Source organism: Macrotis lagotis, chromosome X, assembly GCF_037893015.1.
Source record: "Macrotis lagotis isolate mMagLag1 chromosome X, bilby.v1.9.chrom.fasta, whole genome shotgun sequence".
Classification (NCBI taxonomy): domain Eukaryota; kingdom Metazoa; phylum Chordata; class Mammalia; order Peramelemorphia; family Peramelidae; genus Macrotis; species Macrotis lagotis.
Window position 1 is genome coordinate 212,568,563 of NC_133666.1, and position 26,092 is coordinate 212,594,654.

Here is a 26,092-nt window from a genome sequence, read left to right on the forward strand (position 1 = left end):
ACTCTCTTGAGGTAAGGGAAGGCAACTGAATATCTTGTAGCAGTGCTCTCCAGTTATACTATTAGAAATTTAAAATTAATATCATCATTCTAGTAAGGTTATAACAGGACTGGAAATTAAGATAATTGAATATTTGCAATAAATTCTGAATTCAGGCTGAGCTTCACAGACAAAGAACATTTTACTGTTTCATTGTTTATTGTTTCAGAAGACAAAATGTGTCCACATTGATTTATTACTAGAAAATACAAGTTTTTATCATTAACTCCATCCTTCTAGCTAACAGCTGCACAAGTATTCATTTCACTAAACAATATTTTCTATATCTTTCTCTGAGAGGAAATGCTACTTAGAAAAATTTTGAAGTCATGTATGAAATACTTAATATATAATTCACATGAAAGATAAGTTTTGATCTTTAAATCTTCAGACATTCAACTATAGTTATTGTATAGTTAAAGCATCTATCCTGTAAAATGGTGCCTTCCTCCTTTGGCAAATGATTTTTTTTAGGATTTACATTTTAATAACACTGCCATGTAGATTTCTAATTGAATTTTGATATACAACATAAGAAAAATATTTGGAAATAAGAAAGGATAGAATACTATTTTTGGTAATTAGAAGATATGTCATACCTTGAAGACTGAATTTAACTGAAATCAGAAGTATTCTGTATTTTAATGATTTATGAATATCTATTATCTTTTTCATGATAATAGGTTTGTTTGGGGTTTTTTTTAGGTTTTTGCAAGGCAATAGGGTTAATTGGCTTGCCCAAGGCCACCCAGCTGGGTAATTATTAAGTGTCTGAGGTATGATTTGAACTCAGGTATTCCTGACTCCAGGACCTGTACTCTGTCCACTGTGCCACCTAGCCACCCTCTTACATGATAATAAAGAAAAACTAGCATGTTGATTTAAAAATTTTAGATCAATAGCAACTTCACAGCTTCATGAGGATTTTTATCTTTATAAATTTAATTATGAATTTGTTGAATTTGTTTAATTATGAATTTGTTTCATTCCCTACCAGATTTGGAAGATAATAACTCTTCATATTAGTTTATTGAAATTTGAGTTTAAACAAAATTAATTTGAAGAATAACAGAGATTGCAAAATATAGACCAGGGAGTTCAAATTCAACTTTTCAGATGATTTTTAGAATAGATTGTTAAAGATAGGATTGATGAAACTTTCCTGAAGAGGAAGTGATAATTATAAACATTCGGTGCACCTTGAAATTGATAGTCTAGACTCCATAACATTGGGCTGAATCTAATAATAAAGAATTCTATGGGGAGACATTTAAAGTAAATAGGCACTAGATTTTCAAAAACAAATCTAGAATTTTTGTGGATTGTGAATTTTTAAAAATGAGCTAATAGAGTTATATGACAGCCAAAAAAAATTAATGTTATTTTGGATAGAACTTTCAGGAAAAAAAAATTATATCCCCTCTATAATTTGTATCCTGGTCAGATCAAATCTTGAGTATTCTATTCTCTACTGGGTACTAGTTTAAGAAGGATAATGATAGAATGATAATTAAACAGTTAACAGATTAATGAAGAGCCTTCAGTCCATATAAGGCTAATTTGAAGGAATTTATTCATTAAACTAGTTAATGATCAATTGCAATTTGTTGAGTCCCTTCATATCAAGTACATTTTTATGAGCTGAGATACAAAGACATTACAAATTCTCAATTTTTAAGGAACTTATTTTGTAGGAGAACAATCTGCACATATCCAAATATAAACCAAAAAAGTATATATAAAATAAATACAAGGCAATTTTGAGAGAGGGCATTAGAAACTGTAGGAACCAGGAATAGTGTCACATAGAAGATTACCTTTCAGGTGATCTTTAATGGACAGTTGGAATTTTAAGTCCCAGCATCTTTGCTTTGGGATTCCTTGTTTCTTATCAAATTGCAGCCTTGAATTGCTCCCACATCACCTACCTCCTCGTATTACTACTCACTAGCTGCTGTATGAAGATAGAAGAAACAGATCACAATCAGGCTCAGTACATTTCAAAGTCCATCTTCAGCTAGACCCTCATAGTAAGACAGTCTTTTTCAATCCTCCTTTATTGTTCCTTTCTCCTAACTGAGATCTATTCTATATCTTCCATTTACTTCCTGAAGCCTTTCACATGGTATTCTCCTCTTCCCCTCTGTCTCCCTCTCCCCTCTCTCCTCATTTAGTTATTTAAATAACCTCCTTATACAGATAACTCCTAGATCAACATCACTATATATATTTCCTAGCCTGTTCCTTGACCTTTATTCCCATATCATCAATTGTCTATTGGACATTTCAATCTAAGTTTTCTCAGGAAATTTTAAACTTAACATGTCTAAAACTGAATGGATGTCTCTTGCTAAGCCTATTCCTCTTCAAATCCATCCCTGTTTTTTGTTGAAGGATGTATCATCCTTCTTATGTCTCAGGTTTATGATGCTGACATTGTTTTCTTAAACTATATATATATATTATATATATATATATAAACTATATATAATTAATAACTAAAATTATCATTTCTACATGTACATTTCTTTCATCTAACCCTTCCTTCTACTCAAACAGTTTAGGCTCTTCCTCATCTCTATTCAATTGGGTTAATTCAGGAGCTTCTTAAATGATTTTTTTTTTGCTTTTTTGCTCACTACTGCAGTAATTTTGAACATTGTAGACAAGGTTATTTTCTTTAAGAGGAATACTAACCCTGTGACTTTTGCAGATCTGACCATCTATAATGAGTGTATCTTCATTTGCAATCAATGCTAGGTTTTTTTACCCAAAATATCAATGAAAAGATTTTATGAGTAAATACCTCCCTTCTTTGAGCCTATAATAACAATAATCTAATGTTCATTGAAGAAAATTATTTCTAATACTGTAACCTCATAAAATGTTAAAAAAACCTGAAGAAACTCTTTTAAGGTAGAAATAAATGCTTATTTAAAAACACAAATAAATATGCACAGTGGAATTTGATGCTCTATATCTTTTAATCCTTTGTGCAATTTTAAAAATGATAGTTTTCTGTAGAATATTGCTTTTAAAAATTTGCTTCCTCTTTCTGCTCTAATAGTAGATATCCCTGGTATTTGTGCAATGTATTATCATAAAATTTATTCAAATTGAAATAATTGACATGTGGATTGGTAATTTTTGATGCTCACTATATCACTTTAACTTTTTTTTACAATTCCTTAGTTATCTTGAAAATCAATACCTTTATCTCTTTCTTCTTGTTCTTTTTGTTCTTGTTCTTCCTCCTTCATCATATGTGGTCCCTCTGTTCACATGAAAAGTCATGCACTTACATTATTTATACTTCATAAGATATCTTGGTGCTTGGAGGATGGAAATTTTTATCTTCCTAGTTATTTATTTTATCATCTTTTTTCAAAAAAATTGGGATAATTAACTCTTTGTCTTTGCATTTATGAATTCTAGAAATCGAACTCTGAAAAAAGAGTCTTTTAAAAAGCCCATTGTGAAGCAAATGGAGTTTCTTGACTACACTTTTAACCCAAATCACCCTGGCTTTCATTGAATGACCAGTAATAGGTCCCAGTTCTTGCTCATTGCTTGTGCTTGTTGGCTCAGATTGTGTATAAAAAGCAACTGTTTTCTGTTCTGACCAGAAACTCTGAGAGTCATTCCCTCCCAGACTAAATAGGAGATAACAAAGTGGGCCGTCTTTTGTCTCAATTCTAATCTAGACCAAGGGCAAAGTACATGGTGTAATGGGTAGAGTGCCAGCCCTGAATTCAGGAGGATCTGAGTTCAAATGTAGCCTCAGACACTTATCGGTTGTGTGATCTTGGACAAACTGTTTAACTTGGACAAATCACTTAACAAATCACTTAATTGCCTTACATTAACTGTCCTGATTCTTTTCTGGACACTGGATCCAGAGGACTCTGGAGGACAAAATGGGGGGGGGGGGTGACTTAGTATAGCTTCCCTACACTGAAACCATTTAATGTGCATATCATGACATCACCTCCCTTATATCATAGTATTCTTCATGAATGAAGGACAAATATCATCAGTCCAGCTCAGTCATTGAATGTGTATTCCCTCATACAAATTGAGAATTTGAAAAGACTCTAACTTAAAGAGACCAAGGCCACTCATTCCATCCTAGACCTTTGTGATTTATTTTGCCTTGCTTTTGTTATCTGGGCTACTATGACTGAAGGAAAAAGTCAGAGTGATGACTATCACTGCCTCACTATATCTACATATCATCTTCCTTCTACCTAGTGAACCTAGTAAAAAGAAAGAAATGAAAGAAAAGGATCAGTTCAGCAAAACTAACCAATGTTTCAAATCAAGCTATTTTTATAGGCAATATTTTTTATTAAAGATTTTATTTATTTCGAGTTTTACAATTTTTCCCCAATCTTACTTCCCTCCCCCACCCCACCCCCACAGAAAGCAATTTGGCAGTATTTACTTTGTTTCCGTGTTGTACACTGATCCAAATTTAGTGTGATGAGAGAGAAATCATATCCTCAAGGAAGAGACAAAAAGTATAAGAGATAACAAGATCAGACAATAAGATATCTATTTTTTTCTAAATTAAAGGGAATAGTTATAGGCAATATTTTCTATGCACAGTCTTTCTATTGCAAAACATATCTTATCTCTTCTGCAGAGAATGGAGGGAACTGCATTTTCTTGTTCTTTCTTTGATGATAGTCTTGGCCATTACAATTTCAGTTTCTTTTGTTGTTGTTGTTACTCTTTTCATTTATTTGTTGTCATTGTGCACATCATTTACTAGATTTTATTTCACTTTGTATCAGTTCATGTCTCCAATTTTTTTACAATTTTTCATAGTTGCTTAATACTATGATATTCCATTACATTTGTGTAATTATAATAACTAGCATTTATATCAATTTCTATGAATTAGGCACTAGGCTAAGTACTTTTATGTTATTTTCTCTTTCAATCTTCATAATAACCCTGGGAAATAAAGTGCTATTATTATTCTCATTTTAAATATGGGGATACTCAGACAAACAGAGGTTAAGTGAATTGTCTGATAGGTATCTGAGGTTGTATTTGGACATGACTTTTTTTTTAGGTTTTTGCAAGGCAAATGGGGTTAAGTGGCTTGCCCAAGGTCACACAGCTAGGTAATTATTAAGTGTCTGAGACTGGATTTGAATCCAGGTACTCCTGACTCCAAGGCCGGTTCTTTGTCCACTACGCCACCTAGCCGCCCTGGACATGACTTTTTGTGATTCTAGATCCAACATTCTATCCACAGTACCATCTAGCTGCCTGGGCATTATATGATACAGAAATTTTTAACATCTTTGGTGTGTCATGAATTCCTTTGGTGAATTTGTTAAAAATAATCTTTTTATCCCTTCCTATAATTAATGCTTTTAAATACATAAAATTAAAATCACATAGGATTGCAAAATTAAATCAATTATATTCAGATATATTTATCATGGACCATTGGTTAAGGACTCTTCCCATATAAATGGATATCTATGTTGTTCCTGGTTATTTGATATCAGAAAATCTTGTAATCCACATTTGTTTCATACTCGTGACTTTTTTTCTTCATCCTTCTTGGGAGTATATGTGTAGCAATGGGATCACTGGGTAAAAGGGTATGGATATAAGTCACTCATCACACAATCCAAATGTAACATTTTGTAAGTGACAAAAGTACATGTTTAATGGTTTCTTTTTCCTTAGTGCTTAAAATTATGAATATTATATTAACATTAATATTTAGCATGTCAGTCAATGAAACTTATAATTCCTTATGGCCTTCAGAGAGAGAGAGAGAGAGAGAGAGAGAGAGAGAGAGAGACAGAGACAGAGACAGACAGAGACAGAGACAGAGACAGAGACAGAGACAGAGAAAGAGAGAGAGATTTAATTTTTCTCTCTTTCCCATTTTCTTGTCACAACCAATTATTTTATCATCTTCCTTTTCTCCAGGCTAACACTCTGGTGATAAAATCTCCTCTCTAGAGAGCTGAAATGCTGAGAATAATTGAAAATCACTTCTGTTACACATGCAACTTTCCAATACTTTGCCAACATTATGATTATTCCAGGTAGCTTTGTAAATCAGGAGTACTAAATTGAAAGACTGGAGACCAAAGATCCATTCATGTCCCTTTTATTTTTTTGATAGTGTAATCCTAGAAAAGTAGCTGCTATAGGTCATAGGGTTTCATTTTACCCTTTCTATTCCATCATCTTTGATTATTCTTTCAGGTCTTATATTCTAAGGAAATTTGACTGAGTTAGATATTGTGGTCAAATATTGTCAAAATGATGGGTCATAAAAGAAACAACCCTAAATAACTAAATGTTGATCTTGCTAGGAAGAATGGAAAAGTTCTTATGCATCCCCTCCTACCTGTATTAATAACTGTGCCTCATGGAGCTAACTGGGTGGGATTGAGTATGGGATAGAATCATTTAGCTTAAATTGTTCTATGTGTAACCAGAAGCTAAGGAAAAACAGAAAAACGAATCAAGATGGCTGAGCAACTGTTTTCTTTTAAGAGCTTAAACACTTACCACTTTAATCAACAACAACAGCAAAATGAGACAATAAAGAATAACAGCTACAATAAAATAGGAAACAAGGTTATGAAATATTTACTCATTCTGTTCAATATGCCACAGGATACAACCTGTTCTAGACCTTTATTCTCATTCCCTCACCTGCATTAAAATCAACCTAATTCCATATCCCAGATCCCACATATTCTGAGATCTTGTTTTCTAGCTCTTATCCCTGAATAGAGCCATATTATGTTGGAAATAGGACTTTTTCCATTTTCCCTTACCCACCTCCTAATGTTCTCAACTTGACATCTTTTTTTTCTGTACCTTTCTAACCTATTTTGGTCTAGATATCCTGATTTTTTTATCTGCATGCCTCAACCCAAGTTAGGCTCATGCCCATTCCAGCATCTGAGTTTCTCAATAGGTGAAGATGTTCTTTTACACAGACCATATTCCAAGTCCCTCATGGCTACTATGAAGGTTCATTCATCCAACATGCCACCAGACCAACTTTTTGCTTTTAACTCCCAAAATTAAGATGTCTACCTACTAGATCCATTCCTAACTTGTCTTTCAGTTTGGCAATGAATCCATTAAGGAAAGAGAGGAAAGATTCTAGGGGCCTGAAAAAGCCAATAAGAATGAGATGGATAGATTTGGATAGGGTCATCCTTAAACGTGAAATAATTCCTAAATGATTGTATCAGAGGAAGAATCTGGAAAAACTTTGTGATTCCTACACTGTGACTAGTATATTTGGGATAGGTGAGATTTTGGTTTACTTCTAACCCAGAAAGTTGGAAGATGAGGGGATAAGGGTCTAAAAAAGAGAAAGCACAGAGTTCTTAGATCTTAGGTTTCACCTTATATTAAAGAAATCAGAAAATATGATACAAAGGTACAATACTAAATATTGAAAGAGTCATGGGGAAAAGCCAGTCATATTAATATTCTGATGATAGAGCTGTTGATTAGTTCAACCATTTTGGAAAATATTTTGATACTATGATAGAAAAGTCACAAAAATGTTCAAACACTTTGACTCAAAAAATTCACTCCTGGAAAGATTCCCAAGGGTGTCAGTTACTCAATAAGCATTTCTTAGGTGTCAAAACACAAAATATCATATGTAGTAAAATATTTGTAGTAATACTCTTGGTGGTAACAGAACAATCCAATAAGCAAGCAGACAAAGAAAACCATTGGAAATGAAATCAGTGATAATTTATTATAGAATCCCTAAGCAAAGTATGGTATATGAATGAAATAGAACACTATTGCACTGTAAGTGCTAATAAATATGAAGAATTCAGAGAGTTTGAGATTTGTACCAATTAATGCACAAAAATGAGAGGTCACTGTATACATTGATTTAAAATAAAGAATACTAAAATATGACTAAACTGGGGCAGAGTCAAAATGGCAAAGGAAAAGATTTGTCTTACCTCTTCCCTTCAAATACCTTTAAATTATGATTCTAAACAAATTCTAGAGCTGCAGAACTCACAATAAGTTGGCTGAAACAATTTTTCAACCCAAAGCAACTTAGAGGGGTGGCAAGAAAGGTCAGTTGCCCCAGGATTAGAGGGGAACATAGTTCAGCACCACATGTGCCAGCACAAAGCTGGCCTCAACAAACCAAGGAAAAGGGCTTGGGAGCAATCGAATCAGCACCAGCAGTGACAGCATCTGCTTCTGGAGCTCTTAAACCACAGATGGTAAGGGGATTGAACAAATGGTCAGAAAGAGACTAAGGGAGTCTCTTAGCTGGCACTGAGGCAGGACTCTGTGGCTTTAGTCATACTCAGATCCTGATCATAGTTCTGGATGGCAGTCCTAGGGTGAAGAGGAAGACTAAAACACTAGAGTTTGTGGCCATAAGAGATCAGAGATCCTCATCAAAATTTTAGGGCAGAAAAGAGTTCTTGTCACTCACAAACCAGAGTATTGGAGTTCAATTTAGGGTTCAAACAGAGATACATCTCACTTACAATATGTGATTATTTGTTCTTTTTTCTTTCTTTTTGAATTGATGTGAAGTGGGAGCTGGGAAGGCAAATAGTTTTCTCTTGGCAGTATATCACTGACTGAGAGCCAGAATTCTTCAAGCTTCCCCTGCCACATGAACATCATTTTTAGTGTTAATTTTCTTGTTTTTTTTTACTTTTTGTCTATGCTCATTTGAGTTTCAGAAAGCAGGATAAATATATTTTAGTTGTCACATTGTTTATTTCTGGATTCCATAATCTAAGAAGGAGTTTGCTAAAATGAAATTAATCCACTGAAGTATGATGAGGTTGGTAAAAGACTTGTGGAGATCATTTGAAAGAAATGGGAATGTATGTCCTGGAGAAGAGATTTAAGGGACACATGAGATCTATTTTTAAGTATTTGGAGAATGATCATGGAGAAGAGGTATACATTTTCCCTTCAGATTTCAAATGGTAATGGAACCTAATACAATTGAAGTTTCAAAGAAGCAAATTTATGTTTGATATCAGTTGTAATTGCCAAAAACAGAACAGATCTTTCTAAGAGGTTGTGATTTTCTTCTCCTTGGAGGTTTTTATGTAGAAGCAGCATGGCCATTTTTTGTTTTTCCTATAGTAAAAATTCCTTCATTTTTGGATTGAACTCAGTCCTTTCCAATTCTCAGTCTTGATGTCTGTGATAGGAGGAGTGGGCTTTGCTAGTTATTCATCTATAACTTATTCTTCCATGACTATTAAAAAGAGGGAGAATCAAGAATTATTTGCTCTAGGAAAGTAGAGCATAATTCTATTGTCTTTGCTATTGTTCTAAATGAAGCAGTTATTCATGTGGTTAAGGAAGCCTAGATATTATTTTCTCCCTCTATTTCTACTATATCATATCATGACCTCAAGAGCCTTCATTTTGCTTACTAATGTTTAAGAAAAATCATTTCATTTGAAAGTTTGTTATTGAAAATCAAAGTTATAAGTGCATTATTAATGTACATAAATAATAGAATTTGTTTTTCTCAAATATTTAAGGAAAAGTTGATGAAAACAGCAAAACTTCCCTCTTCCAATAAATGATTGATGGATGTTTGCTAGTACTTGGTTATGCAAATGGAGATCTCAGTAGAAGAATTTATTATAATGATATTTCCATTAAATATCTGTTTTACTGCCATATATGATTTAATTTTAGATGATTATTTAAATGGGATGAAAATTCTCTAAGAGCTATATGTAGTCTCAGGTGGAGCAGGAAATAGAGTAAATATTGTTTCTCTAATACATTTAAAGAAAAATATCCCATTTTGAGGTAGTTAATAATGAATAGAATATTTCATTGAAACAGATTTAATTGAGTGTATAAAATTGTGGTTAGATGTTTCTTAGAGTTAGATCCTTTTGATCTCTACAGGAATTTTTCAGAGATTATTCAATCTTAAAGTGAAAATTCCTAAACAAGTGATTATATGTCAAACCTCATTAGAAAATCGATATTAATCAAATATCTTTATGGTGGAGGTGGTAGCAACATTGGCATCCTATGTGCTAGAAGAAAATATCAAACTTTCCAGGATACTCATCTACTTCTAGAGCAATATTTTCTGTAACAGAGATAATGAAACAATCATAATCATAGAACTGAGAACTGTCAGGAATAGGTTGTCAATCTAGTCCAATCTATATCTTTAAAAAACCTCCACACTAACATATCTGGCAAATGATTATGCATCCTCTGTTTGAAGGAGACATGACATGGTGAGATCCGGATTTTAGAAATAGTAATTCAACAAAGCATGGACCCTAATAGGAAGAGACTTGTGGCAGGGAAAATAACCAACAAATTATTGTAAGAATCCAGGCATGAAATGATGAGAGATTGAATCAAGGAATTGACTGTATCAGAGGAGAGAAAGGGGCATATGCAAGAGAAGTTTATGGATAAAATTGGCAGAACTTGCCAAAAGTTTGGATCTGAAAGGTGATTGAGAATGAGGAGTTGAAGATTTTGAGTATAAGATGGTTATGTTATATCCAATTTGAGATGTCAAATACACAGTTGAGATTATGGAGCTGGAAAATAAGAGTGAGTTTAGAAGTAGAAAAACAGCTTTAAGAATAAATAACAGGGACAAGATGACTGAAACCATGGTTCTATTACCTAGTTTTTTATTACCTTTTAAATTATTAATGTTACCTAGTTTATATTACCTAGTTAATTACCATCTACCTGTGTAGAAGAGGAATGGGCAAAGAAGGATAGAGGCCTGAAGCCCATCTAAAGCAGACATGACTTGAATGAATATCTAACAGAGGAGTTTGAGAAATTGTGATCAGATAGGTAGGAAGAAAATTAGGTTGAAGTTGTCTCCAGGAAAACTAGAGAGAAGTATATATCAAGAAGGGAGTCACTGATAGCAATGAAAGTCAACAAGACATCAAGAAGGATGAGGGTTAGATTATTATACATTTATATTTAAATAACTTATTGATATTTTACAGCCCATATCAAATTACCTGCTTTCTAAAATAGAGTGATTGGGAGAAAAAGAGAGAATTTGTAACTCAAAGTTTTAAAACTGAGTGTTAAAAAATTGGTTTTACATTAAAACCAGGGAAAATGAAATACTAAATGACTATTTTTAAAAGAATTTTTAGAATAAACAATTAGATACTGTACCTAAGAAACTACTGGGAACTTTGGAGAGATCAGTTGTAGTTGAATGATGAAGTCAAAAGATAGACTGAAAAGAATAAAAAAAAGCAATAGAAACAATAGATCTGTAAGGGATCAGTTACAGACAAGCTTCTCAAGAATGATTAGTCACAAAAGGGAAGAAATGTAGAAAATTATATTTAGTAAAGATCCTTGGATCCAGTCAGATTTTTTTGAGGATGTAAAAGACATAAGTATATTTGTAGGCAGTTGGCTAGAAGCTAATTACTTGAGAGAATTTGACTAGTTAGGAAGATGAAGAAAGCAATCTTTTGGAGAAGACAGGATAGAATTGTTCAGTTGCCCATGTAGAAGATGTACCTTGCTAAGAAGAGTTGTCACTTCATATGAAGGTGGTGGGGGCTGGGGAACAGGGTGGCCAAAGGCATCTGGGTGATATAAAATAAAGAAGGAGGAGGAAGAAGGAGAAATTTGCAGATAATATCATCAAATGACAAAATTCTCAGTTGGTTGGACAGAAAGAAGGAAATCCATGCAAGATTTGAGAGGAATAAAAACATTTGGGAAAACTACTGTGGTGCTTGAGATATTGAATAGATTGGGGACATGTAAAAGGATTGTCTTAATATAGTGTTGGCCCAGTTGAGATAATGTAGCACAAATTTGTGATCAATCCAATCAGTCCAGTTTTAAACATTTCTTTAGCTTCATTCAGGAGCTTGTAAGTAGAATCAAAGACTAGAAATATTAGAATTTTCAACAATGAAACTTGCCAAGGCAAGATCAACAAAAGCATAAAAGAATAAGTGAGAGAAGTGATTCAGTTCACTAGAGAATAAGATGATGAAGGGCTGATCTGGAAAAATAATTCTAATCTAAGTTAAAGACCTCCAAAGCTAAGATAAAGACAGCACCTCCCTTGATTTTAGAATTGACTATGTTCTTAAACTTAACCTAGAATCTAGTTCCTATTGAGGAACTGAAAGATAAAGACCCTAGAAATTCTGACAACCTGCCTCTAGGTTCCTCACTGGTGGTTTTCTTCACCATTCCAGGGTCCCAGGAAAACTACCACTGGGGTTGAAGAAATAGCTTTCTAACTGCACCTGACCCACCAACAAATGAGATGGACAGGGAGGCAAATGTTTGGGGGAAGCATGCAATTTCCATGAAAAGTGCCTACCTATTGTCACAGACCTCTGATCCTTGTTTGAGCCCTCTAAGACCCAACCATTCACTGACACTAAATTCTTACATCATGATACAGCAGTCAGCAATCTTGCCCACCCATTAAAGTTGACATGAGACCAAATAGAAGTCACTTTTTGCAGTTACTCTTGCTACCAAGGACTCCTGCAAGACAAAGTCATGTGTACTCACAAAGGACTCAAGGACCACTCAGTAGTTAAAAAAAACACTTTAATAACTTTTTTTTCCAAACCTTTACCCCCCTCATCTCACCCTCATGTGCATCACTTGGACAACATACATACATACATACATACATATATATACATAAATATACATATACCTCTTCTATCTGCATTATTCTAAATCTTCATAACAATAAATATTCCTTACATGGGTCTGTGGATTTTGTAATATGTTTAAAATCAAATTGTGTATATAGATAACCCCCCACAAAAATATTCATACTAGACATAGCTCAAGTAAAGATGAAAAACAATATTTAGGTTTTCAAGGAAGAGAGAAAAGTGGAATAGCAACAGATTAGAATCTAATACTGGAATTTAAGGTTATGAACATTTAAGTTGAACAGTTTTATAGCAGCATTTTTCATAGCTCCAAAAAAAGTGGAAATTAAGTGGCTGCTCATTTACTGGGCAATGACTAAGGAAATTAAGATATCTGAATATAGTGGAATATTATTGCATCATAAGAAATGCTAAAATAGATTCAGTGGAATCCGTGCATTGGTATGAACTGATTAGAATATAGTGAGCAGAACAAAACAATTTATACAATGATAACATTTAAAGGAAGAGAGTCTTCCGAAGACCTGTCAGTGAAATGACTAACCTGATTCCAGAGAAATGAAGATGAGGTATTTATCTCACATCCTAAGAAGCAAAACACTCATAATGCAAAATGAGATATAAAACTTTTCTTGGGGCGGCTAGGTGGCGTAGTGGATAAAGCACCAGCCTTGGAGTCAGGAGTGCCTGGGTTCAAATCTGGTCTCAGACACTTAATAATTACCTAGCTGTGTGGCCTTGGGCAATCCACTTAACCCCATTTGCCTTGCAAAAAAAAAACTTTTCTTGCTATCAGGGGCACCATCATTCTTCCAATCACCCACGTTCATAACTTATGTCCTAGACTTAATGTTTTACTCTGCTTCCATCACCACATCTAATTTTCCTTAGATTTAGTGCTTCTCTTTGTTAATTATTTTTCTACAGGTCCCAGGGTTTAGAACTAAGCCTTGGAAAGTGCAGAGAGTCTGTGTGATGTGATTCCATTCATCCCATTCTGGGAGTAGCTTCAAAATTGTATTGGCACTTACCCCTTTTCTGGCTCCTGAGAAATTAGAAGAGTTAGGAGGTAACTGGATTTTATTGGGAACTCTATTTAAAGGTCATACTAGATGAAATTAAGCATTGATCAATGAGAATATAACTTCTGGAACTGGGTTGCATAATTGAAAAATTTGCTGTAAATTACATAAGACTCCTAAATAACTTGAATATGCTTTGCTACTATTTTTGTGAATATTATACCAGAACTTGACTATAACTTGAATGGATAAAGTTTTGTAAGTTGTCAAATATTTTTCTAAGGGTCAAAAATATCTTTAAAATATTTTTGGTGTGACTATCTCTTAAAGAATATCTGAATTGCAACAAATCAAGAGAAAGAATTATGTAATAAGTAAATTTGTGAATTAGCAAAAAGGTCATGTGTGGGAATTGCTGTTTAACTGGAAAAGTAAGGTTTTAAAAAATCTTTGAATTTATCTAACACTAATATGAATGAATATCATCAAAAGAAATATTCAAGTGAAAGTTGTGAATTAATAATAAAGATAAAATAATAAAAAATAAATAAAATGAATAATAAAGAATTGCAGGGAAATGAAAGTTATTAGAAAGGTCAGTTTTTGGACATAAGAAAAGTATATAAAAAGAAAGTTAAAGCATGTTGAGAGGATCTAAGCAAGTTTTTGTGTAAGTAGAAAGAGAATGAAAGTTTTGTAATTTGATTTGAAAATCAATTTACTTTGAACTGAATTAAGGTGTACTCATGTGGGAAATAATTGGGGAAAAATTAAAATCTAAGATCAGAATGCTTCTTTTGCATTCTCTGGAAGTGAATTGTCTGAAAAAAATGAAATCCATGATATGAAATATTTGAAATAAATATTAATTGAATAAAATGTTGTACAGTATTAAAATTATAAATTAGAATTTGTTATAGTATTAAGAAAAATTGAGTTAATGTATGAATTTGAAATTAGTTAATTGGATTAGGGTCACTTTATCGTTAATGAGTTTGCTTCAACTTTCAAACACATAACAATATTGTAATATTACAAAAATTGGTAAACGTAAGTGTGTAAGCTGAAATAAATTTGAAATCTGTGGAAAACTCTTCTAAAATCAGCTATTATTTTTTTTAGCTCTACTAATAATTGTTTTCTAACATTGTCATTTAGAAACTTAGATTTTTCCACCTTTGTCTAAAGTTAAGAAGAAATTATATCTACAACTATTTGGTTAGCACATACAAAGTGTAAGTACTTTGAAGTTATTGTAATACTGAAACTTAAAATTGGTAATTGCTTACTATGTGGGGACAAAAAGGGAAGAGTATCAAAGAACATAGCTCACAATGTAGCTGGATAGATAGGTAGGGGAAACAAACCCATACCTTTGTTTGGGGTCCCTGACAATTCCTCTTATTTGGTAAACTTGACAGATTTTTGAAAACCATCTCTATGAGCAAGGACAATACCCTGGGAAAGAGCTGTCCAAATTTACTTTTAAAATTTTTATTGAAACAATAGAAATATATTTTGATTTTCCATTTTGGGGAGAGTTATGAAGTGGTTTGGCTTTGTTTACTAAAGCATTTAGTAAGTCTACAGGTGGGTCAGATCCATGTGGCCTGTGGGCCTCATATTGTACAACCCTACCCTGGAATCTGAACCAAGTTTGGGTTATGAAATTCCTAAACAATAAACTTGGTGTTCTATAGACCTGCAAGTTTATTTAGAATAATAAATTATTTCTAATGATTTGATCTTTATATCAAAATAAATTTAAACATGAAAAGAAAAGCACAAGTGAAGAATTTTAAGTGAAATCTCTTATGTATGTAGTACCTGGTATACTTGTACTGTCTATTTCAACTCCATGAGAGGAAAAATAAGTGTATCTAGTCTTAAACTGTGATTGGTGAAATTTTCTATTTGAGTAAAAACCTTTGGGACTGTAACTATCAGAGTAAGTAGTTAATAAAAGACATGGATGCATAAAAAAGACAGCATGGATTCCCTGATACCACAGTGTTCTACATACTTAAATATGATGCTACATGGACAGGGGACTTCCACAAGATATGACTCAATTTCACACTGACTCTAATTTTTTCCAGAGTCATGGAATACAATTTTACTATCTATACTTTTTTTGTATTGTTGCATGTGTATTAATTACTTCTTACAGGATGGAGGAAGTACAGGAGCTCATTTTTCCAGTAATCTCCTGGCTTTTCTCCTTTCTAACCCTTGTGTTCTAATCATATTTCTTGCAATCCCGTTTTGATCCCTGTTTGTTTAACCCTCTTACAAAATTTATCTCCTTCAGACTACAAGTAATACATCTCTATCTAGGAGTTTGGACCTGCATATTACACTCTACACTATCCTGAAAGTCTGCACTCTCTGGTTGCTAGCTCAGTCAATTTCCAGATACACCTCAACTCCTAACTCAAATGGGACCTGCTAGGACAGTGATATGTTCCCCTTTCAGTAGAAAGCAGCTTTGGAAAATTAGACCTCTGTTTCAAGCACCAAATGAGCCTAAGCTCATACTGTTTTGGGGGTAAATGATGAAGTGGCAATACTGGGCAGACCACAAATAGTTTACTTGTCTAACTTTCTCCTTATAAAACCCATCTTGTATAGTATTATGTTCTTTAAAAACCTCTGGAAAAACTTTTTGTTTTGTGCCTCTCTTTTAGCTGATAGAGATTACCTCATATACTCTGTATCTGAACAGAAATGTTTCTCATACCATGTACTCTATGTCAAGTAAATAACCCAAAACCTCATTCCCCAGATGTGGAACAGGGTCCACTGAAGCACACAAACAATATTCAAATAACTGACAAATTATCCTTGACTATTTCTGAAGTGATTCTGTAAACCACACATGCAGAAAGCATCCCCCCAGGCCCTTCCCAATATTTCTAAGCTCATTCTCCATTTCTTACCTTTCCTTTTGTTTTTGCAAGGCAAATGGGGTTCAGTGGCTTGTCCAAGGCCACACAGCTAGGTAATTATTAAGTGTCTGAGGCCAGATTTGAACTCAGGTGCTCCTAACTCCAGGGCCAGTGCTCTATCCACTCCACCACCTAGCCACTCCAATTTCTTACCTTTCCTACTAAAACTTTTTCCCTGTGTTTTCCTTTGCTAGTTTCTTAGAATTCAGCTGACTTGAATAAGCTATATTTTTACTCAATTATAAATACACTTTTCTCATGTGTAAATTCCCTGTCCACCTTAACTCTTTGTCGAGTCTGAATTCTTCATTCTGCTTACTCTGAAATTAAACTCCATCAACTGGACAAGTATAATAAATATTTAATTTTCTGACTGATAGAAATGGTACCTAACAAAAATTGCTTCTTATACTATTTTAATGAGTGTTTTCTTTTATTGATGTTGAATTGGGGTAAATAGGAGGGAGAAAATGTAAATGCTTGTTAAATGAATTTTTTACATACAGATATTATTGATAACTTTTCCCAATAAATTTATTTATGTCTTTTCCAACTATGAGCAAAGATATTTTTAAATCATTTTTTGTAACATTTTGAGTTCCATGTTTTTCTTCCTCCCTCCCTTCTCTGTTCCCTTTCCTTGGCAGTGAATAATCTTGATATAGATTATATGTGTATAACTATAGTACATATATTTCCATTTCAGTTATGTTGAGAATCAGAACAAAAGAAAAAACTATAAGGGGAAAAACATATAGCATAAAATTTAAAAAATTGAAAACAGTATGATTTGGTCTGTATTTGAACTTCATAGTTCTTTCTCTGAATGTGAATGGTATTTTATATCCTAAGTCCTTTAAAATTGTCTATGATCATGCTTCTGCTGAGAAGAGCTGTCTGTTTTGGGTGATCATTACACAATGTTGCTGTCAGTGTATTAAATATTTGCTGTGTTTTGCACATTTCAATCAGCAACAGTTCATCACATCTTTCCAGGTTTTCATGAAGTCCAGGTATTTATGAGAACAATAGTACTTTATTATATTTATATACCTTAATTTGCTCAGCCATTCCCAGCTTTCTGTGTTCCTTCTAATCTTGGGAGCATTGGTTTTATTAGTGGAAAACTTTTAAATTTAAAATCATCTATTTTGCATTTTATAATGTACTCTATTTCTTGTTTGATAATGAATTTCTCCCATTTCCATAGACCTGACAAAGTATTTCTTGATTTGCTCATTGTTCTGTGGTATTGCCCTTTATTTCTCAATCTTGTTCCCATTTCGATCTTAATTTGGTAAAGTGTGTGAGATATGGGTCTATGCCTAGTTTTTTTGCCATACTGTTTTTCAGTTTTCCCAATAATTTTTTTCGAATTGTGAATTCTTATCCCAAATCTAACATCTTTGGGTTTTTCAAATATATTCATTTACAACTGTTTCATTTGTAACTACTCTAAGTTACTAGTTCATTGCTCTATTTTTTAACAGAACCAGGCAGTTTTGATGACCACTACTTTAAATTATTTTAGATCTGGTAGAGTTAGGTCATCTTCCTTTACATTTTTTTAAATCATTTTCCTTGCCATTCTGGACTTTTTATTGATCCAGATGAACTTTGTTATTATTTTTTCTAGCTTGGTATACTAGTTATTTGGTAGTTTGATTTATCCGGAACAAATTAGCAATTTAATTTGGGTAGAATTGTCATGTTAATATATTAGCTTCAACTAACCTTGAGCAATTGGTATTTTTCCAATCTTTTGGATCTGACTTTGTGTGAGAAGTATTTTTTAACTATATTCATACAATTTCTGGGTTTGTCTTGGGAGGTAGACTCCCAAGTATTTTATGTTGTCTGCAGTTACTTTCAATGGAATTTCTCTTTCAATCTCTTGCCCTTAGGTCTTGTGGTTCATACAGAGAAATGCTGATGATTTATGTGGGTTTATTTTATATCCTGTTACATTGTTGAGTTTATTAATTGTTTTAAGCATTTTTAAAGATGATTTTCTTGGGTTCTCAAACTATATCATCATATCTTCTACAAAGAGTGAAAATTTTGCTCCTGTATTACCAATTCTTATTCTTTCAACTTCTTTTTCTTCTCTTATTGATAATGCTAACAATAATACTATATTGATTAGTAGTAGTGATAATGGGCATCCTTATTTCACTCCTGATCTTATTGGAGATGCTCCTAATTTATCCACATTTTATATAAAATTTGTTGATCGTTTTAGATAGATACTTATTAGTTTAAGGTCAACTCTTTGTATCCCTATACTCTCTGGTGTTTTTATAGAAATGAATGTGGCATTTTAAAAATTTTTTAAAAGGCTTTTTCAGTCTATTGAGATAATCATATGCTTTCTGTTGATTTTGTTATTGAAATGTTCAGTTAGGTTGAGTGTTTTCCTAATATTTCCTAATATCCCTGCCTACCTCATATAAATACTATGAGATCATGGAGTATGATCCTAGTAATTTCTTGTGTAATCTCTTTGTTAAAATTTTATTTATGATTTTTGTATCAGTCTCCATAGGGAGATTGGTTTATGGTTTTCTCTTCCTGGTTAACTATCAACACTCTATTGGTGTCACAAGAGGAATTTGGCAGAATTCCTTCTGTTTTTAAAAATAATTCATGTAAAATTGGAATTAATTGTTCCTTAAATGTTTGATAAAATTCACTTGTAAATCAATCTTGAACTTGAGTCTTTTTCTTAGGAGATTTATTGATGATTTCTTCAATATCTTTTTCTGAAATGGGCTATTTAAGTATTTTATTTCATCTTCTATTAATCTGTGTAGTTTGGATGCATCTTAAAACTCTATTGGGAATGTATGATATTCCTGCTCTGGGCCAAATCTATTGAGTGGAATTAAATGTTCATACTTTCCCTTAATTTCCCCTACTCTAATAGCTCTTAGGGCATCTTCATTTGGTATTATTTATCCACTAATGCCTAGCCTTTTCCTAGTATAGTTATTCTTTTTATGTTTTTAATGTTTTAAACCTGTCTTGTACTTACATCTCCTTTGTCAAAATATACTCTGACTTGATTAAAGTTCTTTTCCTCAAAGATTGACTGATTGATTGACTGAGGAGTATTGCCTTATAATCACTCTCTTGTACTCTCCCCTCTTTTGTCTCATTTGAAATACACCTCCCAAGCGTCTTGAATTACATCAAATTATACTCACTTTATAACTTACCCTGCTTTCAAGTAACCCCCATGGATACATAATCTTCATGAACCAAAGTATCATGATAAACCAAATCATTTCATGAAGCATTTATATCTCACCCTGATACATTCTCTCTCCAAACAGAGACACCAAAGCGTCATGCAAAACAAAATTATTTCTTGTTGCTTTCATAAACAATCCTTCTAAGTATACTCTCTCCCTCCATCTTTATAGTATTCCATCCATAGTCCTACAACCCAAGAGTATTGGGTATACTCTTTCCTATTGTTTCTTAATATCTCAACTATGGTACTAAAACCCTTATTAATAAAAGTATGGATTAGGACAAGATTTCTTCCTAATCTCTTTACATCCAATCAAAGTATGCTCCCACCCTTTTCCCCTCTGGTACTATACTCTTAAATATCTATATATATTCTGTCTAGTAAAGTAAAATAATTCCTGATTTAATTATGTATAGAGCTTTTAAGTACTCTGACCTTGACAGTCTCTCTTAAGAAATTTAGAACTGATCATAAGGTATGGGAAACCCTGGAACAAGTCTGCCCAGCATAGGGTATCTTCATCAAAGAAAGTGCTGAGCTCTATGAGCAAGGTAAAATTAAAGGACCTCAAAGGAAATGTGGGAAACATAAGTTTGGGGTAAACACTCCAGGTTTCTCCTGGACTATTTGCACCTTACCTTTGATAGAACATTTTGAACTTATGTTGGTCTGATCAGCTACAGTCATGTGCACTGAAATTTGTCTTAAACATGGCAATAGCATTTTAGTCTTCATCGCTAGTGAAGGACAAGAACCAACCATAACCATATTCTGTGGGCACAATCTTTTCAACTATATTCAACCCTTTAAGTATCCTAAGAGAAGTACAGTTCTCAAGATTTATCTTCCCTTGTAGGGTTGTATACATTTTCTTGCTCTTGACTAACATTTATTTGTTTTCCCTTTCTATTTATTTTTTTCATACACCTCTTAAGTTTTGTATATAATGATAGAATTCTCTGTTCAGTTCTGGTCTTTTTATCAGGAAGTCCTGATAAGAAAGGAGTGGGTTGGGAACAAAGGACTGCATAAGCAGAGCCTAGACATAAAGGAGGAAAGCAATCTCTGCATAGGTGCATAGGCAACATCTTAACCAGTGAGAAGCCAGGCATCAGGTCCCAGTCCCTGAACAAAAAGCTCCTTTCTTCTCAGAAAGTCCTCTCTTTCATTGAGCATCCCTTTTATTCCCTGACAAACTATGCTGAATTTGGTGGGGTACTAAATTCTTGTAATCCAAGGTCCTTTGATCACCATAATATCATATTCCAGGACTTCTAACCCTTAAATGTTGAAACTGATATGTCCTGTGTAATTCTGATTGGATTTCCTTTTAAATTACTTCTTTTTGGTTGCTTCCAGTATTTTCTTCTTTATTTGAGAATTCTGCAATTTGGCTTTGATAGTCCCTGGAATTTTCTATCCTGTCATCTCTTTCTGAAGGTGTTCTGCCTATTGTTTCAAGGACTATTTTGTCTTCTTGATCTAGTATATTTGGACAGTTTTCTCTGAGAATTTCTTCAAAGATATCATCCATGTTCTTTGTTTAAAATCTAGGCTTTATAGTAAAGCGAATTATCTCTCTTGGATCAATTTTCCAGGTTGTTGTTTGCTTTTCCTAAAAGAACAGCTCCTTGATTTTTCCAGTCTTTTTATTTTGTGTGATGGAATCTTTGTCTCTCATAGATTCATTAGGTTCTATTTGTCCAATTCTAATTTTTAGGGTTTAATTTTCTTCACCTGGTTTTTTAGTTCTATTTTCCAGATGGTTAATTTAACTTGCTGAGTTGCATTCCCTTTCCAGTAGGTTGATTTGACTTTTTAATGTGTAGAATTCCTTTTTAGTCAATTCTATTTTTTTGAAGAGTTATATTCTTTTTCTGGTTGTTTCTTAATTACTTTTAAGGGAGTTGATTTCTTTGGTCAAATTTTCAGAATTTTCCTGAATGATTCTCCTTTATTTTTTCCCCTTTTTCTTTTTCTTTTCTTTGGTTTTTAAATTCTTTTTGAAGGCCAAAATGACATTAAAATCCTATACAGTGTAGATTCTTTGGGGGAAGTCTCCTTGGATAGATAACTCTTCCTCTGATTCAACAGTCTCACATCCCTGGAGTATTCAGATCATGACTAAGCAAGGAGAGGAGCTCTTTCTCAGAAGGATCTCACTTTCCCAAAGTAAAATTGGAGATTTGAGCTATACTTTCATCAAAGATGGAGTTAGTACATCATTAACTCATATCTACTCATGAGTATTGCTCAGAGTCCTGGAGAAAGCAGCTGAAGCCAAGAAATGCTTCAGCTTACATATCACAGAGTACCAACCTGATTCATCTGGGAAGAAAAAAGGCAAAAACTCTTAGCAGTTTGAAAATGCTCATAACTGTGATTCTAGATGCTGATATAGGCTATATCATGGAGAAAGTAGGTCTCATGATAGTTGCTGCAGGAGGTGTTGTTGAAAAATGGTAGCATTATTAACAATATTGGTACCAACCAGGCAGTCATGTGTGCCAAGTTATAAAGTTTCAAGTTTGTATTTCCTCTGAATGAGGAAGATGGTTTGGATAACTTTAAGTACAAAGTAGCTACATTAATGCCTGTTGGAACTGGAAAAGATCTCAAAGAATACCTCAAAGAAGAATACCTGCCTATATCCCACTTTCCTTAATCACATTATTCTTCACAGACCTTGGGATGCTGAAACCCTCAGTTTTCAGTGATGAACTCATCAAGCTTTAGCTCCCAATACTCTTTGATCATCAAATTTAACAAAATCACAGGGTCTTGGCCCAAGACAAAGTAGATTAAAACTTTAAAGCATTGCAGAGTATTTCAATACAACAAGAATCATATGTACTATATGTCTTCCTGCATAAAATAGAATTTACAGTTATCCTTTCCTCATCACAATTTTGCCTATCAAGATTTTGCTATATAGTGGATTTGCATAAGAAATTAAATGGGAATTTTGGGGGAGTTTTGTGGAAGTCATAAACAATATGCAAAGGCTAGCAGACAACACAGAAAAATACTTAACCCAATCTAACAATTTGTAAACATGCAGTGTAAACACCCTATTGTAAAACATCCCATGAAAGAAAAACAATTATGCTTCTTCTATGGTATGAAGAGAGGGCCAAAAAATATTTTTTGTTTTTTACTTGCTTTTTTTCCAGTTTAATGAAGGAATAGTTTTAATCATTCATTTTTTTAATAAGCTTTTGAATTTCACATTTTTCTTTCTTTTATTTCCCCAAGAAACTCAATCTCTTTGGTTTAATTCCAGGTAATAATATATAACACTTCTATAGCTATAATGTGTCAGTTACAATGCTATATTCTTACAATTATCTCAACAGATTTTTGACAAACTGTTCACTAAGAACTGATTTAGGGACCCATGTCTCCTTTCCAAGGCAATGAATTGCTTGAGGGTGAAAGAAATACAACTACTAAAAGCACTGAATTATTTTGTAAATCTCCCAAACTCTCTTCCAGAAATTTTTAATCTTTTCTTTTTTAAATTCAATTTTTATTTTTTCCAATTATAAACAATGGCAGTTTTCCAACATTTATCTATTGTCTACCACTCTCCTTCCCTTTCTCCCCCTCCAATGGTGGCAAATAGATTTGGAAAAGTCATATATATATATATATATATATATATATATATATATATATGTGTGTGTGTGTGTGTGTGTGTGTGTGTGTGTGTGTGTGTGTGTGTGTATGTGTGTGTGTATGTATGAGTTTAACATATTTATATTGATAATTTTGTGTAAGAACAATTACAACTAAAGAAAAAAAAAGACCATGAATAGGAAGGAAAAAACAGAGAATTTTTAAAAAGCTAACATGGTATGTATTTAGATTCCATAGGTTCCCCCTCTGGATGTGAATGTCATTGTCCATGGCAGGTCTTTCAGAGTTGTCTTTGATTCTTGAACTACCGAGAGGCGTGCATCCATGGAGAACAATAGTACTCCAAACAAAACTTGTTCACTCATTCCCCAATTGATTGGCATTCCCTCAATTTTTAATTCTTTGCCATTACAAAAATCACTTCTATAAATATTTTGAACATATGAGACTTTTCCTGTTGTTTATGATTTCTTTGGAACATAGACATAGTCTTGGTATTTCTGGGTTAAAGGTATGGTCAATTTTATTGCTTTTTGGGCAAAGTTACAGATCGCTCCCCAGAATGACTGGATCAGTTCATAACTCCATCAACAATACACTATTGTCCTGATTTTCCTACACCATCTCCAACATAGATCATTTTCTTTTATGGTCATTTTAGCTAATCTGATATGTGTGAAGTGGTACCTCAGAGTTGCTTTAATTTGCATTTCTTTAATCAGTAATGATTCAGAGCATTTTTTCACATGAATAAATAGAGCTTTAATTTCTTCATTGAAAATCTGCCTGTCCACATTCTTTGACCATTTATCATTAGGGGAAATGATTTGTAATTATATAAATTTGATTCAGTTTTCTTTATATTTTAAAAAAATGAATGCTTTTACAGAAATACTATGAAAATTGTTCCTCAACTTTCTGTTTTCCTTCTAATATTGGTGGTATTTGTTTTATTAGTGTTAAAATCTTTAATTTAATATAGTCAAAACATCCATTTTGCAATTTATAATGTTCTCTGTTTCTTGTTTGTTCATAAATTTCTCCCTTTTACATAGATCTGACAGCTAGAGTATTTGTTGTTCTATTAATTGGTCTATGATATCATCTTTTATGTCTAAATCCTGTACCAATTCTGATCTTATTTGGTATAGTGTGTGAGATGTGGATTTATTCCTAGTTATTTTCATGCTATTTTCCAGTTTTCTCAGCAGATTTTATAAAATAGTGAATTCTAATCCCAGAAGTTAGGGTCTTTGGGTTTGTCAAACAGTAGATTACTAAAGTCATTTCTTATTATTTCTTTTGTACCTATTCTAATCCATTGGTCTATAACTCTATTTCTTAACCAGCTCCAGGAAGTTTTGATGACTGCCATTTTATAATATAGTTTTAGATCTGTACAGTTGGGTCACTTCCTTTGAATTTTTTCTATATTAGTTCCCTTGACATTCTTGACCTTTTGTTGCTCCAGATGAATTGTTACTACCAGATGAATTGTCACTATTTTTTCTAGCTCAGTAAAATAGTTTTTTGGTAGTTTGAGTGATATGGCTCAAAATTAGCAATTTAAATTTAGGTAGAATAACCATTTTTATTAATAAGCTTGGCCTAATCACAAGCAATTGCTGTTTTTCCAGTTGTTTAGATTTGACATTATTTGTGTGAAAAATATTTTCTAATTGTGTTCATATAGTTTCTGGGTTTGTAGGTTCTCAAGTATTTTATATTGTCTAGAACTATTTTAAATGGAATTTCTCTTTCAGTCTTTTGAAAGAAATTTTGGTGTTCATATATATAGAACATTATAGTGTTCATGTATGAATTTTAGTGTTCATTTATATAAATGTTGATGATTGATTAGGATTTATTTTGCATCCTGTTACTTTGCTGAAGTTGTTAATTTTAAGTAGTTTTTAGCTGATTTTCCAGGGTTCTCTAAGTATACTATCTTATCATCTGCAAAGAGTGAAATTTTTGCTTCATTGTTTATTCTAATTCCTTCAGTTTCTTTTTTTCTCCTTTTTCAAAAAGCTAATATTTCTAATACTATATTGAGTAGTAGTGGTGATAATGGACATCCTTGTTTCTCTCCTGATATTATTGGAAATGCTCCTAGTTTATCTCCATTACATATAATGCTTGTTGGTTGATGGTTTTAAGGTAGAAACCTTAAACTCTTTAGAGTTTTTAATAGGAATAGCTGTTGTATTTTGATGAAGTCTTTTTCAGCATCTATGAAGATAATCACATGATTTCTGATAGTTTTGTTATTGGTATGGTCATTTATGTTGATTGTTTCTTCATATTGAATCATCTCTGTCTATCCCATATAAATCCCACTTAATCATGATGTATTATCCTAGTAATTACTTTTTTTGTGATCTCTTTGCTAATATTTTATTTAAAAATTTTGCATTACTGTTCATTAGGGAGATTGGTCTATAATTTTCTTTGTCTGTTTTGACTCTTCCTGGTTTTGGTATCAACATTGTTTTG

At 32.9% G+C, this 26,092-nt stretch overlaps 1 pseudogene; it reads left to right on the forward strand.

Moving 5' to 3' along the window:
• LOC141498962 (translation initiation factor eIF2B subunit alpha pseudogene) overlaps nt 1–22,693 on the forward strand; it is a 115,704-nt pseudogene extending 93,011 nt beyond the window's left edge.
• Nucleotides 22,694–26,092: the final 3,399 nt, after the last annotated feature.